General features: G+C 42.1%; 1 long non-coding RNA gene across 1 annotated transcript; it reads right to left on the minus strand.

Moving 5' to 3' along the window:
- Positions 1-12,836: 12,836 nt before the first annotated feature.
- LOC123729708 (uncharacterized) lies at positions 12,837-14,169 on the minus strand. Its single transcript, XR_006761407.2, has 2 exons — positions 13,714-14,169; positions 12,837-13,164 (listed from the first exon to the last, which is right to left on the minus strand). It is a non-coding gene; the product is annotated as an uncharacterized LOC123729708 (long non-coding RNA).
- Between the last annotated feature and the right edge of the window lie 4,414 nt (positions 14,170-18,583).

Raw genomic sequence — 18,583 nt, forward strand, 5'->3', positions numbered from 1 at the left:
TACATTCCCAGTGGGTCAGAAGTTTACATACACTCAATTAGCATTTGATAGCATTGCCTTTAAATTGTTTCACTTGGGTCGAACATTTCGGGGAGCCTTCCACAAGCTTCCCACAATAAGTTGGGTGAATTTTGGCCCATTCCTCCTGACAGAGCTGGTGTAACTGAGTCAGGTTTGTAGGCCTCCTTGCTCGCACACGCTTTTTCAGTTCTGCCCACACATTTCTTATGGGATTGAGGTCAGGGGTTTTTGATGGCCACTCCAGTACCTTGACTTTGTTGTCCTTAAGCCATTTTGCCACAACTTTGGAACTATGCTTGGGGTCATTGTCCATTTGGAAGACCTATTTGCGACCGAAGCTTTAACTTCCTGACTGATGCCTTGAGATATTGCTTCAATATATCCACATAATTTTCCTGCCTCGTGATGCCATCTATTTTGTGACGTGCACCAGTCCCTCCTGCAGCAACGCACCCTCACAACATGATGCTGCCACCCTCGTGCTTCACGGTTGGGATGGTGGTCTTTGGCGTGCAAGCCTCACCCTTTACCTCCAAACATAATGATGGTCATTATGGCCAAACAGTTATATTTTTGTTTCATCAGACCAGAGGACATTTCTCCAAAAAGTACGATCTTTGTCCCAATGTGCAGTTGCAAACTGTTGTCTAGCATTTTTATGGTGGTTTTGGAGCAGTGGCTTCTTCCTTGCTGAGCGGCCTTTCAGGTTATGTCGATATAGAACTCGTTTTACTGTGGATAAAGATACTTTTGTACCGGTTTCCTCCAGTATCTTCACAAGGTACTTTGCTGTTGTTCTGGGATTGATTTGCGCTTTTCGCACCAAAGTACGTTAATCTCTAGGAGACAGAACGAGTCTCCTTCCTGAGCGGTATGACGGCTGCGTGGTCCCATGGTGTTTATACTTGCGTACTATTGTTTGTACAGATGAAAGTGGTACCATCAGGCGTTCGGAAATTGCTCCCAAGGATGAACCAGACTTGTGGAGGTCTACAATTTTTTTTCTGAGGTCTTGGCTGATATCTTTTGATTTTCCCATGATGTCAAGCAAAAAAGGCACTGAGTTTGAAGGTAGGCCTTGAAATACATCCACAGGTAAACCTCCAAATGACTCAAATGATGTCAATTAGCCTATCAGAAGCTTCTAAAGCCATGACATCATTTTCTGGAGTTTTCCAAGCTGTTTAACTTCTTACATCTAGATGTGCCGCTAGCGGAACGCCTCACCAATATCCAATGATAGAGCGTGGCGCGAATTACAAACTCCTCAAAAATCCCAAAACTTCCATTTTTCAAACATATGACTATTTTACACCATTTTAAAGACAAGACTCTCCTTTATCTAACCACATTGACCGATTTCAAAAAGGCTTTACAACGAAAGCAAAACATTAGATTATGTCAGGAGAGTACCCAGCCAGAAATAATCACACACTCATTTTTCAAGCTAGCATATAATGTCACAAAAACCAAAACCACAGCTAAATGCAGCACTAACCTTTGATGATCTTCATCACATGACTCTCCTAGGACATTATGCTATACAATACATGCATGTTTTGTTCAATCAAGTTCATATTTATATCAAAAACCAGCTTTTTACATTAGCATGTGACGTTCAGAACTAGCATACCCACCGAAAACTTCCGGTGAATTTACTAAATTACTCACGATAAACGTTCACAAAAAGCATAACAATTATTTTAAGAATTATAGATACAGAACTCCTTTATGCAATCGCGGTGTCCGATTTTGCAATATTCTGAGTAGATAGCCCGGCCATCATGGCTAGCTATTTTGACACCCACTAAGTTTGGCACTCACCAAACTCAGATTTACTATAAGAAAAATTGAATTACCTTTGCTGTTCATCATCAGAATGCACTCCCAGGACTTCTACTTCAACACCCAATGTTGTTTTGGTTCCAAATAATAGTTATATCCAAATAGCTGCGTTTTGTTCTTGCATTCAAGACACTATCCGAAGGGTGACGTGCCGGTGCATATCGTGACAAAAAATTTCAAAATATTCCATTACCGTACTTCGAAGCATGTCAAACGCTGTTTACAATCAATTTTTATGCAATTTTTCTCATAAAATAGCGATAATATTCTGACCGGGAGACCTTGTTTTCGTTCAAACACTGAAAATAGAAAATGGAGTCTTCACATGCATGCGCGCACCCGTGTCATTGTTCTCAGAACGACCACTTTCCAAAAGCCCTACTGTTTTTCGCCCAGGGAGTGCAGAGTCATCATTCCCCGCTCTGGCGCCTTCTGAGAGCCTATGGGAGCCTTAGAAAATGTCACGTTACAGCAGAGATCCTCTATTTTTGATAAAGAGGCTATAGAAGGCCAAGAAATGGAATCTTCTCAGATTTTGGCCTGCCATATGAGTTCTGTTATACTCACAGACACCATTCAAACAGTTTTAGAAACTTTAGGGTGTTTTCTATCAAAATCAAACAATAATATGCATATTCTAGTTTCTGGGCAGGAGTAATAACCAGATTAAATCGGGTACGTTTTTTATCCGGCCGTGAAAATACTGCCCCCTATCCTAAACAGGTTAAACGCCCAGTCAACTTAGTGTATGTAAACTTCTGACCCACTGGAATTGTGATACAGTGAATGATACGTGAAATAATCTGTCTGTAAACAATTGTTGGAAAAATTACTTGTGTCATGCACAAAGTAGATGTCCTAACTGACTTGCCAAAGCTATAGTTTGTTGAAAAACAAGTTTTAATGACTCCAACCGAAGTGTATGTAAACTTCCGACTTCAACTGTATTCATATTCACTTTAACTATACATTCGTGTACATACTACCTCAATCAGCCCGACTAACCGGTGCCTGTATATAGCTTCGCTACTGTTATAGCCTCGCTACTGTATATAGCCTTGCTACTGTTATTTTTCACTGTTGTTTTTATTTCTTTACTTAGCTATTGTTCACCTAATACCTTTATACTTAAAAATTGAACTGTTTGTTACAGCCTGTAAGTAAGCATTTCACTGTAAGGTCTACACATGTTGTATTTGGCGCACGTGACAAACTTTTATTTGAACTTTGCACGACAGCACCAGCTGTTCTGGATGACTGTGTGATTACGCTCTCGGTAGCCGATGTGAGCAAGACCTTTAAACAGTTTAACATAGCAACACAATAAAGCCGCTGGGCCAGACGGATTACCAGGATGTGAACTCAAAGCATGCGAGGACCAACTGGCAAGTGTCTTCACTGACATTTTCAATCTCTCCCTGATCGTGTCTGTAATACCTACATGTTTCAAGTAGACCACCATAGTCCCTGTGCCCAAGAAAGCAACGGTAACCTGCCTAAAATTATTACCGCCCCTTAGCACTCACATCAGTAGCCATGAAGTGCTTTGAAAGGCTGGTCATGGCTCACATCAACAGCATCCTCCCGGATACCCTAGACCCACTCCAATTTGCATACCGCCCCAACAGATCCACAGATGAAGCAATCTCAATCGCACTCCACACTGCCCTTCCCCACCTGGACAAAAGAAACACCTCTGTGAGAATGCTGTTCATTGACTACAGCTCAGCGTTCAACACCAAAGTGCCCATGAAGTTCATCACTAAGCTAAGGACCCTGGGACTAAACACCTCCCTCTGCAACTGGATCCTGGACTTCCTGGATCCTCTGTCATGCTGATCCTCAACACTGGGGCCCCTCAGGGGTGTGTACTTAGTTCCCTCCTGTACTCCCTGTTCACCCACGACACCATGGCCAAACACGACTCTGACCCCATCATTAAGTTTGCTGACTACACAACAGTGGTAGGCCTGATAATCGACAACGATGAGGCAGCCTATAGGGAGGAGGTCAGAGAACTGGCAGTGTGGTGCCAGGACAACATCCTCTCACTCAATGTGAGCAAGACAAAGGAGCTGATCGTGGACTACATGAAAAAGTGGTCCGAGCACGCCCCCATTCTCATTGACGGGGCTGCAATGGAGCGGTTCGAGAGTTTCAAGTTCCTTGGTGTCCACATCACCAACAAACTATCATGGTCCAAACATACCAAGACAGTCGTGAAGAGGGCACGACAAAAGGTTCTACAGCTGCACCATCGAGAGCGTCTTGACAGGTTGCATCACCGCAGAAGTGAGAAACAATTCTTGTTAGATAGCTAACCAAATGACACCTGCAAAGAAGCTGCTTGCCTCACTCAAGTTTCACGTAAGAACACGCGAAAGTAAGAAGCTACATAAAGGGTCAGTTATATTCAATGTGTAGGGATAATGGACTGGTAGATGTAGATACAGTGCTTTCGGGAAGTATTCAGACCACATCCCTTTTTCCACATTTTGTTATGTTATAGCCTTATCTTAAAATGGATGAAATACAAAATGTTCCTTATCAATCTCTACACAATACCACATAATGACAAAGCAAAAACAGGATTTCGACATTTTTTGCTACCCCCCCCCCCCCAAAAAGGAAAAAAACAGAAATACCTTAGTTACAGACCATTTTCTATGAGACTCGAAATTGAGCTCAGGTGCATCTTGTTTCCATTGATCTTCCTTGATTGGAGTTCACCTGTGGTAAATTCAATTGATTGGACGTTATTTGGAAAGTTACACACCAGTCTATATAAGGTCGAACAGTTGTCAGAGAAAAAAAACAAGCCATAAAGTCAAAGGAATTTTCCATAGAGCGCCGAGACAGGATTGTGTCATGGCACAGATCTGGAGAAGGGTACCAAAACATTTCTGTAGCATTGAGGTTCCCCAAGAACGCAGTGGAAGAAGTTTGGAACCACCAAGACAATTCCTAGAGCTGGCCGCCCAGCCAAACTGAGCAATCGGGGGGAAAAGGGCCTTGGTTAGGGAGGTGACCAAGAACTCGATGGTCACTCTGACAGAGCTCTAGAGTTCCTCTGTGGAGATGGGAGAACCTTCCAGAAGGGCAACCATCTTTGCAGCACTCCACCAATCAGGCCTTTATGGTAGAGTGGCCAGGTGGAATCACTCCTCAGTAAAAGGCACATGACAGCCGGCTTGGAGTTTGACAAAAGGCACCTAAAGGACTCTCAGACAATGAGAAACATGATTTTCTGGTCTGATGAAACCAAGATTGAACTCTTTGGCCTGAATGCCAAGCGTCACGTCTGTGGGAAACCTGGCAATATCCCTATGATGAAGCACGGTAGTGGCAGCATCATGCAGTGGGGATGTTTTTCAGCAGCAGGGACTAGGACACTAGTTAGGCTCGAGGGAAAGATGAACGGAGCAAAGTACAGAGAGATCCTTGATGAAAACCTGCTCCAGAGCTCTCAGGACCTCAGTATGGGGTGACGGTTCACCTTCCAACAGGACAACTACCATAAGCACACAGCCAAGACAATGCAGGAGTGGCATTGGGACAAGTGTCTGAACATCTCTGGAGAGACCTGAAAATAGCTGTGCAGCGACGCTCCCCCATTCAAACTGACAGAGCTTGAAAGGATCTGCAGAGAACAATGGGAGAAACGCCCCAAATACAGGTGTGCCAAGCTTGTACGGTCATACCCAAGAAGACTCGAGGCTGTAATCGCTGCCAAAGGTGCTTCAACAAAGTACTGAGTAAGGAGTCGCATTTACCGATGTAAATGTGATATTTCAGTTTATTTTATTGTTGATATATTTGCAAACATTTCTAAAAACTTGTTTTTGCTTTGTCATCATGGGGTATTGGATGTAGATTGAGGGATTTTTTATTTTTTTTAATTCATTTTAGAATAAGGCTGTAACGTAACAAAATGTTGAAAAAGTCTGAATACTTTCCGAAGGTACTGTATGTATAAGGATAAGGCACCAGGATATGATAACCCGAGTAGCAGCAGCGTAAATTATGTGTAGAGTCAGTATAAATGTGTGTGCATGTTATGTGTGTGTTCGAGTGTCAGTATGTGTGAGTGTGTAGAGTCCTGTGAGTGTGCATACACCCCAGTGCAAAATAAAATATAAGGGTGAGCTCAGATAGTCCGTATAGTCCATTATGTTAGCGATATATCAGTCTTATGGCTTGGGGATAAAAGCTGTTCAGGAGCCTGTTGCTGTTATACATGATGCACTGGTACCACTTGCCCTGCTGAAGCAGAGATGACAGTCTATGGCTTGGGTGGCTGGAGTCTTTAACGATTTTCCGGGCCTTACTTTCTTTCACACAGCCTGATATAGAGGTGTACTGGGCTGTCCTCATCACCGTCTGTAGCGCCATGTGGTCGAGGCCGGTGCTGTTGCCATACCAAGCACTCGTTCAAGCGATGACATTACACCCCCCCACTACCTAGCTAGGTAGTTCCGTGTTTTTATCTTGCTAAATAAATATAGACATAGATACGATAGCCTATTAAACACGTTATGACTTGTGTGATCATTGGCCTTGCTAGTTTCATTGTGATGAGATGCACGCCTTACTTTCACGTTATTATTATTTGACCCTGCCGGTCATCTATGAACATTTGAACATCTTGGTCATGTTCTGTTATAATCTCCACCCGGCACAGCCAGAAAAGGACTGGCCCACCCCTCATAGCCTGGTTCCTCTCTAGGTTTCTTCCTAGGTTCTGGCCTTTCTAAGGAGTTTTTCCTAGCCACTGTGCCTCTACACCTGCATTGTTTGCTGTTTGGGGATTTAGGCTGGGTTTCTGTACAGCACTTTGTGACATCAGTTGATGTAAGAAGGGCTTTATAAATACATTTGATTGATTTTACATATATCAAGTTCAATTTGCTCCATTGCTAACGTTTTTGTTTGTGGCCCAGTCTTTGAAGGTATTACATTTACATTACATTTAAGTCATTTAGCAGACGCTCTTATCCAGAGCGACTTACAAATTGGTGTATTCACCTTATGATATCCAGTGGAACAACCACTTTACAATAGTGCATCTAAATCTTTTAGGGGGGGGGGGGGTTAGAAGGATTACTTTATCCTATCCTAGGTATTCCTTAAAGAGGTGGGGTTTCAGGTGTCTCCGGAAGGTGGTGATTGACTCCGCTGTCCTGGCGTCGTGAGGGAGCTTGTTCCACCATTGGGGTGCCTGAGCAGCGAACAGTTTTGACTGGGCTGAGCGGGAACTGTGCTTCCTCAGAGGTAGGGGGCCAGCAGGCCAGAGGTGGATGAACGCAGTGCCCTTGTTTGGGTGTAGGGCCTGATCAGAGCCTGAAGGTATGGAGGTGCCGTTCCCTTCACAGCTCCGTAGGCAATCACCATGGTCTTGTAGCGGATGCGAGCTTCAACTGGAAGCCAGTGGAGAGAGCGGAGGAGCGGGATGACGTGAGAGAACTTGGGAAGGTTGAACACCAGACGGGCTGCGGCGTTCTGGATGAGTTGTAGGGGTTTAATGGCACAGGCAGGGAGCCCAGCCAACAGCGAGTTGCAGTAATCCAGACGGGAGATGACAAGTGCCTGGATTAGGACCTGCGCCGCTTCCTGTGTGAGGCAGGGTCGTACTCTGCGAATGTTGTAGAGCATGAACCTACAGGATCGGGTCACCGCCTTGATGTTAGTGGAGAACGACAGGGTGTTGTCCAGGATCACGCCAAGGTTCTTAGCACTCTGGGAGGAGGACACAAGGGAGTTGTCAACCGTGATGGCGAGATCATGGAACGGGCAGTCCTTCCCCGGGAGGAAGAGCAGCTCCGTCTTGCCGAGGTTCAGCTTGAGCTGGTGATCCGTCATCCACACTGATATGTCTGACAGACATGCAGAGATGCGATTCGCCGCCTGGTTATCAGAAGGGGGAAAGGAGAAGATTAATTGTGTGTCGTCTGCATAGCAATGATAGGAGAGACCATGTGAGGATATGACAGAGCCAAGTGACTTGGTGTATAGCGAGAATAGGAGAGGGCCTAGAACAGAGCCCTGGGGGACACCAGTGGTGAGAGCGCATGGTGCGGAGACAGATTCTCGCCACGCCACCTGGTAGGAGCGACCTGTCAGGTAGGACGCAATCCAAGCGTGGGCCACGCCGGAGATGCCCAACTCGGAGAGGGTGGAGAGGAGGATCTGATGGTTCACAGTATCAAAGGCAGCAGATAGGTCTAGAAGGATGAGAGCAGAGGAGAGAGAGTTAGCTTTAGCAGTGCAGAGAGCCTCCGTGACACAGAGAAGAGCAGTCTCAGTTGAATGCCCAGTCTTGAAACCTGACTGATTAGGATCAAGAAGGTCATTCTGAGAGAGATAGCAGGAGAGCTGGCCAAGGACGGCACGTTCAAGAGTTTTGGAGAGAAATGAAAGAAGGGATACTGGTCTGTAGTTGTTGACATCGGAGGGATCGAGTGTAGGTTTTTTCAGAAGGGGTGCAACTCTCGCTCTCTTGAAAACGGAAGGGACGTAGCCAGCGGTCAAGGATGAGTTGATGAGCGAGGTGAGGAAGGGGAGAAGGTCTCCGGAAATGGTCTGGAGAAGAGACGTGGGGATAGGGTCAAGTGGGCAGGTTGTTGGGCGGCCGGCCGTCACAAGACGCGAGATTTCATCTGGAGAGAGAGGGGAGAAAGAGGTCAAAGCACAGGGTAGGGCAGTGTGAGCAGGACCAGCGGTGTCGTTTGACTTAGCAAACGAGGATCGGATATCGTCAACCTTCTTTTCAAAATAGTTGACGAAGTCATCCGCAGAGAGGGAGGAGGGGGGGGGGGGAGGGGGAGGAGGATTCAGGAGGGAGGAGAAGGTAGCAAAGAGCTTCCTAGGGTTAGAGGCAGATGCTTGGAATTTAGAGTGGTAGAAAGTGGCTTTAGCAGCAGAGACAGAAGAGGAGAATGTAGAGAGGAGGGAGTGAAAGGATGCCAGTTCCGCAGGGAGGCGAGTTTTCCTCCATTTCCGCTCGGCTGCCCGGAGCCCTGTTCTGTGAGCTCGTAGTGAGTCGTCGAGCCACGGAGCAGGAGGGGAGGACCGAGCCGGCCTGGAGGATAGGGGACAGAGAAAATCAAAGGATGCAGAAAGGGAGGAGAGGAGGGTTGAGGAGGCAGAATCAGGAGATAGGTTGGAGAAGGTTTGAGCAGAGGGAAGAGATGATAAGATGGAAGAGGAGAGAGTAGCGGGAGAGAGAGAGCGAAGGTTGGGACGGCGCAATACCATCCGCGTAGGGGCAGAGTGAGATTGTTGGATGAGAGCAAGAGGGAAAAGGATACAAGGTAGTGGTCGGAGATTTGGAGGGGAGTTGCAATGAGATTAGTGGAAGAACAGCATCTAGTAAAGATGAGGTCAAGCGTATTGCCTGCCTTGTGAGTAGGGGGGGAAGGTGAGAGGGTGAGGTCAAAAGAGGAGAGGAGTGGAAAGAAGGAGGCAGAGAGGAATGAGTCAAAGGTAGACGTGGGGAGGTTAAAGTCACCCAGAACTGTGAGAGGTGAGCCATCCTCAGGAAAGGAACTTATCATTATTAACTTAACTTATCAAGTATTCACAAAAATAAGGATTGTGGCTGTAAGTATCATCATGACAAGCTCTACAAGCCCCGCTGGCTTACCAACTTCAACATGCCATCACACTGCTTCCTCCATTCCTCAAGAGTGTGGCTGAAATGCTTAACATGAAGAAGTGTGGCTTTAAGCATCCTCATTACAAGCTCCACAAACCGCTCTCGCTTACCAATTTTAATTCTGGTTTCAACCACATGGAATGCAGCCTAGCAGATACTGCTGTGGGAATCTACCTCACTCTTGGGGATCTATTTTCAAACGCGTGATACTTTGCAATTTCGTCATGTAAAAACTGGCACACTGACATTTTCCAGCCCTAACGCCAGGTTCGGCAATTTACCTGTCTTCTATCAGCTCGCTTGCTCTCAGATGGGCGGGGTGGAAATATTTGAGGTGTGTCCTTAAAAACATGATCCAAAGTGCTAATTTCAGACAGCGCTGATGGGCAGAGGGAAGAGATGATAGGATGGAAGAGGAGAGAGTAGCGGGAGAGAGAGAGCGAAGGATGGGGATATTTAAGACCAGAAGCTGGTTTTAGATTTAACGCAGTTGGTTATGGTATGAAATGCAGCCTATTCAGCCGTGACACACACTGCCCATATGTCACGTATACTCCCTCTCTGGCCTCTAGGTCACCATCGACTCTGTGCCCCAGGACTCCATCACCTCCTTGATTATCTTCCCTATATCTGTCACTCCCCTTGGTTCTTTCCTCAGGTGTTATTGACTCTGTTTTCATGTCGGTGCGTTTGTGTTTTGTGTTCATTTTATTTATTAAAACACTCACTCCCTGAACTTGCTTCTTGACTCTCAGCGCACTCGTTACAGAATAACCTGAGGGAAGCATCAGGGAGTGTTTTTTTTTTTTTTATTAACATTTTTGAGTCAGAGTAATGACCTCGGGTCCTGGAACTGCTACAAGCTCTCATGCCTCAACCAGATCGCCAGTCTTCCCTGCCTCAGCCGGATTGCCAGGCTCCCTTGCCTCAACCAGTCTGTCAGGTTTCAGCACCCCAGCTGACTCGACAGGTTCCCGTGCCTCCGCTACTTTTTTTATGAGAGGTATTGACATGTTGAATGCTCCGAGGTGTCTGTCTAAACTACTGGCACACAGCTCGGACACCCATGCATACCCCACAACACACGCCACGAGAGGTCTCTTCACAGTCCCCATGCCCAGAACAGACTATGGGAGGCACACAGTACTACCAGGGGCGAAAATCTGATATCAACTTTGGAGGGGACAATTACATGAAATTTTCTCAAGAGCAATTCCTGAGGGGGACACCAAAAGTAGTGCTGTAACACATATCCTACATTGTAATATGGTAAATGTATATTGAGGAACCAAAGAAATAAGGTGTTTGCCGTACTCCTAACTACCGGTACCCAAAACTACACAACTAATCACAACAGCAAAACCATTGCCTTTAACAAATCTTAGTTCAGTCACCAGTTTAAGTTGAGAGTGGGGGTATCCATGGCATTTTCCAATTATGTTCCTATTTTACAAGTCCAAAAAATTGAGAACCTTTCATAATGTTGCCAAACAAAGACTCAACAAACTTACCTAAGACTCCCTGTCTCTGCCAGTCTGTCCCTGCATATCTGTCCCCAACTCTGCTGTCTGTGTGCCATCTGTTGCCTGCTCTGCCTAATGACATCATTGTGAAACATTTCCATTAGAATTTCATTTCTTTCTTATGAACATTTTATCAACTAGTCTTTGAGATATTAGGCTACTAGGGTTCTTACTTTGCGTTTTGGTGTACTGAAAAATACTCTGATGTCCGTCTTTAATTTTTCTGCCATTTTCTACCTGGCTGGCTGGCTGGCTGGCTACACACACACACAGTGTGTAGGTTATTTACAGTAGGAGATGGGCTTCTATCATATCTTTTATCATTCTATTTGGGCTTCGATCTAAAAGGTAGCTAGCAAATGTGAAACGGATTAAAATGACAAGAGTTGACAGCTGTATGAGTTCACCATTTACACAACATATGCTGCAACCTTTTGTAATTTTAATAGTTTGTTTCATATTGGCTGGCTTCCAACAATAGCTAAATTTGCAAAGCTAGCGAGCACCAATTCCGTTTCAGTGGTGTTTGCTATAATCTTTGCTACCTGGGTTAAATAAAGGTGAAATAAAATAAATAAATAAAAGTTCCCTTGCGACAATTTAGCTTTTGCAACGAGACCATTAAATATATTTAAGACAATGGTAGAAGAGAGTGTAGTTCTGTTCAGTTTGGACTTCAGTTTATCGCTAACCTTATCACAGGGACTTTGAAGCACTAACTTACATCATCTGCATGCTGATCTTGGAATAAATTGACGATAGCAAAGATTCCATCTTTGACGAGGCCACATAAATGGAATAGGTACTAGCTAGCTTAATAGTTAATATTTGCCCGCTAGCTCTGCATATTCAGCTAGTGTGTGTGCGCGATTGACTGGATTAACCTCACATCAGTTACGTTCATTGAGTGCCTTTCAGACAGTGGATACCACCCCTCTGTTTCCTTGCCAAATAAGGAACTGGCAGTGGATCAAACCATTGTGAGGCAAAGGGTGGGGGGGTCGCAATCTTTTGAAACTTAAAAACGCGCTATTAAGTGTCTATAATCAGCACAATTGCTTTCATTGCATATTATTAATATTATTTAAATTACATAGTTATGTTTCAGTGATATATTGGGGGGACAAATCATATTTTTCCCAGGATGGGGGGGTCGTGTGTCCCCCGTCCCCCCCGGGATTTCCGCCCCTGAGTACTACATAGAGCCATGACTACATGGAACTCTATTCCACATCAAGTAACTGACGCAAGCAGTAAAATTAGATTTAAAAACGTGAGAGGTTATAGATCTACAGTTAAAATTATATTAGGTTATATGTGAGAGGTTATACACAAAAAAATCCTGTTAATTTATGGTAAAAGTCTGGCAGCACAGGTGCCTGAAATAGACTGTAAAACTACAGACTAAAAATGTAAATAAATAATCTGTATAAAAACTGTTATATACTTTCAATCAAATAATGTCATAGAATTGCAGTAATGTACTTTAACTCTTTTTTTTGCTGGCATTGGTTGTGAAAATAAAGAATTCTTCAGCAAAAAAAATAAAAAAATAACAGACATTAGACAGGGATTTAAAAAGAGGGGTATCAGGTAATGTCAGTGTATAAACTATTTTGGAACTAACCACTTGATAGTTATGGATAGGAAGTTCAATTAAAGCATTTTTTTTAAACAAAAAATAACAGTATTTTGACATTTTGGTTATAAAATTCAGGTGAAGTTATTATTCTGTTGTCCTAAACCAGAACTATATGGGGGGTGGATGGGAGATGTGTGTAGGACAAGGTATGTCGATCCAAGTGCAAAATCATTTATTGAACTCAAACTTTACATATACTGTGTCAAACATTCACTTAAAAGCAACTTACAACATACTAATGTAAAAACATTCAGTTCTAACATTTTGGTCAAGTGTTTTTTTTAATCATCTGCCTGTTTCTTGACTGCTGCAGTCGGTGGATTTAAGTGCCTGTTTGTGTGCGTGTGCAAGGCTACTCCCTCCATTCATAGTTTGCAATCTGTGAGATCAGAGAAAAAACTTTTGGATTGATTGCATGCTGCTTTCTTGAATTCTTCTCCACTTTGGACCCCTCATCTGGATTGATTTTGAATAGGCACCTGCGTTGGATGAAATAACATAAATAATGTAATTCTATACTAGTGTGTCCGCCATTCTTAATCACAAGCAGTGGTCCTCTACCCCTTCAGATACAAAAATTTGATTTGCTGACTAACAAAAATGTACCTGCAAAATCGATTTATCTAATTTAAAAGGGCTACATGTAGGATGTTTGTAATGTAATATTAGAAAATGTCTATGATACAGTTAAAGTAACAGTGGAACGATAATGTTTCACAATGTTTTTTCAGCAGAAAGTATTTTGGGTGCATAAAAAGTGTATCCTGAAATGCTACATTTCTATTGGCCAACAAAGAACTGGTGTGGTTCTGTTCTGAAATTGATAAATGTAGTTAACAGTAAAGCATCCTAGATTACAACACCAGACGAGTTAGTTATAACGTGTGCAAAGAAAGTGATGTCTATTGCAATAGGTGCGCAATATAACGTTACACGCCACTTTCCCAAGTGCTACAAATAAATCCTGGAAGAACTATATAGTCAGTCACAAATTATATTGTAGTGGGTAATAAGGGATGAATTCATACCTCTGCTTGAACTCCAGTGTTGCTGCCAGGTCAGAGGGGTAATTTATGTTAAAGCAATAATATGCCACAAACATCATCACCAGGGCATCGAAACATTTCACCCCTTGTCTTCTATTCAAACTCTTCCTCTTTTTACCGATCTCTCTCATTACCTCCTGCAACCTCACCCACTTCATCTCCCTCTTTTGTTTCTTCTCCATCCCTCTCCCTCAAACTCCCATTCTATCTCCCTCACACACACAGGTCTGACACATTGTTACCCAAGCGAAAAAAGCTGAATACTTGTATTATTTCGGAACCACTTACGTTGTACATTAGAACACTATATAGTGTTAAAATAGTATTTAAATCATTTAAAAAACAAGCTCTGATACCCAGTTCAGTTTTCAAAGAGCTACCAATTCAATGCAGTAAACCAGAAGCTTGTTGTCAAAGTTACAACACCCCGTGCCTAATGACGTTCGAAGCTTGGGACCTCACACAACAACCTGACAGGATTCGGACTCCTATCTTATTCTTCATCAGTATAGCTTCTCCTTTTTGTTCCTTAGAGTGCATATTGGTTTACTGTTTATTTTATTTCCCTTAAATGGTCAGAGAGATAAGTCGACTTGTTTATTTGGAAATTAAACGCCTTGTTTATTTAATTTAAAACACTTTAAATTGCCCTTGGCTCTTTTTGTCTCATTCCTTTTCCACTTCTCCTGCTTTATTGTTATGCAGGACCGGTCACAATACTTTTAATACAGGATTACAAATAGCCTTACACTTAAAACAAGCTATACATTTAAATTGGGAATATATGTAAGTGTGTAAGTGTATTAAAAATAAACCTAATTATTTTACACCATTCAGTGTACTGAAGTAAAACTTATGTGTTTCCAAAATAATACATTTAAGGAAAACTGCTGATTTCGTAAAGTGAAAACGCAGAAAATGTCTTTCCACAAACAACGATGCATGGTGTGCTTGGCAGCTTTGCATATTAACTTTCCGATGTCTTGGAATGTTCTAGTAAAAGCTCAGACCTCAATCCAATTGAAAATCTGTGTTATGACTTAAAATTGCTGTACATCACCTGAACCAATCCAACTTGAATGAGCTGGAGTAGTTTTGCCTTGAAGAATGGGCAAAAATCCCAGTGGCTGGATGTGCCAAATTTATAGAGACATACCCCAAGAGACTTGCAGATGTAATTGCTGCAAAAGGTGTGTGGGGGGGGGGGGGGGGGGTGCTGGGGTGAATGTTCAAGTTTTCATGTTTGTTTCACAATAAAAAAATATTTTGCATCTTCAAAGTGGTAGGCATGTTGTGCAAATCAAATGATACAACCCCCCCCCCCCCCAAAAAAAACAAATTCTGGTGAATAAAATGAACTATGACGTGTAACAAGAAAGTAGACATTCTTGTTCTCCTTTATTAACATAACATAAGCTCTATCTGTTCGAATTCTGATGACACACCATTACAAAGGCATAGAAAGAGGCCCTTTCTGTAAAAGGTGCCCTTGAAATGTATCTCAGTGGACACCACAATATCCGGTCCCCTAAGCAAGCTTGCCTCAACTGCATTGTGTAAAGCATCATTGTATAACTCAGCATTGAAAGGGGATGAATCTTTTACTTGCAAAAAAGGAACTTGAGTTCAGATCGGTTTGCAGAAGTTGGTGATTATTGGCAAGCGTTTGACACACGTTTTTTAAATGTTGCACTCTCCGGACACATCTTTTGAAATATTAATGTTTACTTTCAAACCTCATTGTCCACAGCCTTATAAGTTGGCCAAACTTTAGTATCAAAGCAGGATAGTGGATCAGATAGTGGTGCTTTGGTTTCAGTTTGTGAGAAGGAAAAAGGTATTTTCTTGTCTGTAGATACTCAGGAATCAGAACATTGAGGAAAGTAACGAGCCACAGAAAGGGAGGGGCACAGATTAATTCCACAAGCTCTTTAAGTAGGATTGTTAGTTGCCATATCCAATCTTCTTTATCAGTAATCTTTTTGCCTATTATCACAGGGAGGAGCCTCAAATGAGGCTAGTTTTCTGTTGCCTGGCCACCTAGTTTAATTCCCTTTTCACCAACTTCTGAGGGTGTGGAATTCACATCAGATCCTTGGAAGCTAAACTGCCTGATCCTGTGGTTATGCTCTGAGTATGTAAAGATGTTCTTAACTTTAGCAAAGTACATGATGCAGGTTGAGAGCTTCAAGTTCCTTGGTGTCCACATCACCAACAAACTAGAATGGTCCAAACACACCAAGACAGTCATGAAGAGTGCACGACAAAACCAATTCCCCCTCAAGATTTGGCATGGGTCCTCAGATCCTAAAAAGGTTCTACGGCTGCAACATCGAGAGCATCCTGACTGGTTGCATCACTGCCTGGTACGGCAAATGTTTGGCCTCCGACCGCAAGGCACTACAGAGGGTAGTGCATACGGCCCAGTACATCACCGGGGCTAAGCTGCCTGCCATCCAGGACTTCTACACCAGGCGGTTTTACAGGAATGCCCTAAAAATGGTCAAAGACCCCAGCCACCCCAGTCATAGACTGTTCTCTCTGCTACCGCATGGCAAGCGGTACCGGAGCGCCAAGCTTAGGACCAAAAGGCTTCTCAACAGTTTTTACCCCCGAGCCATAAGACTCCTGAACATGTAATCAAATGGCTACCCGGACTATTTGCATTGTGGCTGACAGACATGAAAGTGCTTGAGGGCATTAATATGTGTAATGTAGTGATCAATAGCAGTACAATCACAGACGACAGCATTCTTTTTACATTCTCTTGCATAGTTTTATACTGTTTATAAACATCAGAAATAGTTTTTTTTTTACTATAATTACCTGCATTTAGAATGTAAAACGAAAGTAAATATCCATAAAATAATGTTACATTTTGTGTTTCCTTTATAATGTATATTGCTGTATTTCTAGAGCTTATTGCTGTGAAAAAGGGATGCATGTCTGTAAAAATACAGGAAGTTGAATGAATTTTGCTATTTCTGACATTTCCTATTATTCTACAGGACGAAAGTTAAATATAAGTTTATCCCTGTAATTTCACAGTATTCTACCATTTATTCATAAACACAGAAAAAATGTGTATATTTTTTACAGTGTATAACTACAGTTAATTTTATATTACTCTACATGTGAGAGGTTATAGAACTACAGTTAATATTATATTACTCTACAGGTTACAGGTTACAGGCCTACAGTTAATATTATATTAGGTTACATATGAGAGGTTATAGACCTACAATTCATATTATATTAGGTTATATATGAGAGGTTATAGAACTACAGTTAATTTTATATTACTCTACAGGTTAGAGGTTACAGGCCTACAGTTAGTATTATATTAGGTTACATATGAGAGGTTATAGACCTACAGTTAATATTATATTAGGTTACATGTGAGAGGTTACAGGCCTACAGTCAGTGTTCAGATTGCAGTTGCTATTCCATTTAACCCATCTGAACTTCAAAGATGCGCAGACCAGGGGGTATGGCCGCACCTGGTATTGGTGTAAAAATACTTTAAAGTACTACATAATTTGTTGTTTTGGGTATCTGTACATTACTTTACTATTTATATTTTGGTCAACTTGTACTTTTACTTCATTACATTCCTAAAGGAAATAATGTACTTTTTACTCCATACATTTTCCTGACACCCAAAAGTACTAGTTACATGTTGAATGCTTAGCAGGACAGGAAAATGGTCCAATTCACAAACTTATCAAGAGAACATCCCTTGTCATCCCTACTGCCTCTGATCTGGCAGACTCATTAAACACAAATGCTTTCTTTGTAAATGATGTCTGAGTGTTGAATTGTGCCCCTGGCTATCTGTAAATTTAAAAAAGAACAGTGGTGTAAAGTACTTAAGTAAAATACTTAAGTCGTTGCTTTGGTATCTGTACTTTGCTTTACTATTTATATTTTGACAACTTTTACTTTTACTTCACTACATTCCTAAAGAAAATAATATACTTTTTACTCCATACATTTTCCCTGACACCCAAAAGTACTTGTTACATGTTGAATTCTTAGCAAGACAGGAAAACGGTCCAATTCACGTGCTTATCAAGGGAACATCCATGGTCATCCCTACTACCTGATCTGACAGATTCACTAAACACAAATGCTTTGTTTGTAAATTATGTCTAAGTGTTGGAGTGTGCCCCTGGCTATTTGTCAATTTAAAAAAACAAGAAAATTGGGCCGTCTGGTTTGCTTAATATAAGGAATTTTAAATGGTTTATACTTTTGCTTTTGATACTTCAGTACGTTTTATCAATTACGTTTACGTTTGATACTTAAGTATATTTAAAAACAAATACTTTTAGACTTTTCTCAAGTAGTATTTTACTGGGTGACTTTCACTTTTAATTGAGTCATTTTCTATTAATTAAAGTATCTTTACTTTTACTTTAAAAGTGAAAGTCACCCATCAAAATCCTATTTGAGTAAAAGTCTAAAAATATTTGGCTTTAAATATACTTAAGCATGACAATTGGGTACTTTTTCCACAACTGAAGAAAAACAAGAAAATGATGCCGTCTGGTTTGCTTAATATAAAGTATGTCAAATGATGTATGCTTTTACTTTTGATACTTAAGTACACATGAAACCAAATACTTTTATACTTTTACTCAAGTAGTATTTTACTGGGTGACTTTCACTTTTACTTAAGTTATTTTCCATTAAGGTATCTTTACTTTTACTCAAGTATGACAATTGGGTACTTTTTCCACCAGTGCCTGGTATGTGTTTACAAGAAGCATAGCTTTCATTTCTGTGCAAACGCTGTCTGCCCTCTGAAAATGGGCACTCATTAGGGATAAGTTTCATTTCTGATGAAACA

This window comes from Salmo salar, chromosome 22, assembly GCF_965601325.2.
Source record: "Salmo salar chromosome 22, fSalSal1, whole genome shotgun sequence".
NCBI classification, from domain to species: Eukaryota; Metazoa; Chordata; class Actinopteri; order Salmoniformes; family Salmonidae; genus Salmo; species Salmo salar.